Source organism: Palaemon carinicauda, chromosome 3 (genome assembly GCF_036898095.1).
Source record: "Palaemon carinicauda isolate YSFRI2023 chromosome 3, ASM3689809v2, whole genome shotgun sequence".
In the NCBI taxonomy this organism is placed as follows: Eukaryota; Metazoa; Arthropoda; class Malacostraca; order Decapoda; family Palaemonidae; genus Palaemon; species Palaemon carinicauda.
In genome coordinates, this window is record NC_090727.1 from 157485927 (window position 1) to 157488426 (window position 2500).

The 2500-nt window shown below is 32.0% G+C and overlaps 1 protein-coding gene across 1 annotated transcript in view; it reads right to left on the bottom strand.

The window, feature by feature from the left end:
• Window positions 1-2500, bottom strand: part of LOC137634835 (nipped-B-like protein B) — a 198588-nt gene that overhangs the window by 70556 nt on the left and 125532 nt on the right.

A 2500-nucleotide genomic window follows, 5' to 3' on the forward strand; every position in this document is an offset into this window, starting at 1 on the left:
CTTACCTCTGGCATTAGAGGCTCCTCTTCACTGTTATCTCCTGTCTTTTAGTTTTCAAGATCTTCTTTCATTAGATTATCTTTTTCTTTTGAGATTTCATTGTCTCTTTTCCTTAGTTCGTCAGTGTCCTTCTAGATTTCAAAAGAGATTTCAGTGTCGCGAGCCCTCACTTCGTCAGATTCCTTAGGGAAATCGAAGGCATTTATTCTTTACCTATCTGGGCAATGAGTAAAGAGATGAATACTATCGATTTCTCCGCATACACTATCATGCCAAAGTAAATGTCGAGCAACATAATATATTTACCAATGTCGTCTGTATATGTCCTTACTTCAATGGCGAATTTTGGGACAACCCTGTTGAAGAACTACACGTCACTCACCGTTCAGTTGAACCATTCTGCCTCCATCCTCATTCCCCGCAATCCGTTCTTGCACCGATACAAAGCCTCGTACTTTTTCCAAGAGTCTCCTTTAATAAGACATCGTCGCAAAAGCCCAAGCAAAGGATCATTCAAGGCGCATACATTATGATCTTCAAAGCTCAGCTGCCAACGGAAGATCCCGTGTCTTTCTATAGGTCGGGCGATATAAAACGAACGATCGGCAATTTCGGCAGCAACCAAAACCATCTGTAGTTGATGGTGTTCCGAAGACGTAACACATAATTCTTACCGTCAGCTTCCTATTCCGCCAGAACCCGATCTCTGTGAGTTAAGTGAAATCCTTCTCCCAGTCATCAACTCATTTCCTCTTACTCTTATTGACGCGCAATTCCTTGGTTAGATTTCGCCAGCTACATACAGATCATGTGAGGTGTTGCAGGCTACGTTTGAAAAAAAATGAAGATCAGGTCTTCAGAAGTCATTTGAAGCTCGGGGAGGAGTCGTTCAGGACTGCTCCTGGAAATTTCAGTTCTGGAGTCATTCAGAAATCCACGTTAAGTATACGGCTATGTCCTTTGAAGACTTTTGGAAATTCGGGAAAGTTTTCTTCCGAAACCGTTCTGAGATTCCGTTCTGGAGACATTCAGAATTCCATGCTAAGTCTATGGCTATTTCTTCTGAAGCCATTTGGAAATCCGGGAAGATTTTCTTCCGAATTCGTTTAGGACTCGCGAAAAATTCCATTTTTGTTTTATAATAACAACAACAACAACAACAACAACAATAATAATAATGATAATGAAATAATAATAATAATAATAATAATAATAATAATAATAATAATAATAATAATAATAATAATAATAATAATAAACTACGTGATTTGATTTATGGATTTGAGTTGAAAAGTTTTGAAGACGCTAAACGCTCAACTTTGCAGTTTGAAGGAAACTTTAAGATACCCGGACGAAGGGCGAAGGGTAATTGAGGTTTAAAGCAAACCGAATTGAAATAGTTAGTTTCAGCTAAATTATTTTAGGTTTGGGATTCAGAACAATCTATTTCTGGTACGAATCGATATATATATATATATATATATATATATATATATATATATATATATATATATATATATATATATATATATATATAGTTTATATATGTGTATATACATGCATGTATATAAGCTTTTGCAGTATATGAATATTTTGTGTATATATGTATGTTTATACGATGTATATATACATATATATACACATATATATACATACATATACATATATATATATATATATATATATATATATATATATATATATATATATACATATACATATATATATATATATATATATACATATACATATATATAAATAATATATATATACATACATATACATATATATACATATATATATAATATATATATGTATATATATATATATATATATATATATATATATATATATATATATATACTATATTTATATATTATATGAATACAGTATATTTGCATGTACTGTACACACACACACACACATATATATATATATATATATATATATATATATATATATATATATATATATATATATATTATATATACATACATACATACATACATACATATATACTGTTTGTACATACATACATCCCTAAATACAGCAGCCTTCGTATTCTCCCAACTATTTATACATGCAAAAGCAAATGTAAAATGCATATCACCAAGTTATGGCTTAACCTTGATATTTCATCGAGATTCCAGGTGTGGACAAGATATCTGTCCGCAAGCCACTGTACATATTGTTCTTCAAAACGGAATAACATCTTGAAGTCACGATCAAGTGTGGGTAAACGGGGCATGTATTGTTTAACATGCCTCACATCCACAAAATCTGCCATCGTGATGAGAATCGGACAGAACAACCTTTCTCTTCGAACTGCAGTCTGCTACTGACCAGATTCATCTTTTTCGAAGCATATGCTTTTTCTATGAAGTAAAGGGTCTTCTTTATGTATAACCATTTACTTTTATGTGATCATAAGGATATGCTTTTGCTCTAAAAGTAGAAGCTTTTGCTTGAAATGTTTATGAATACAAGTAGAAGGATTTCC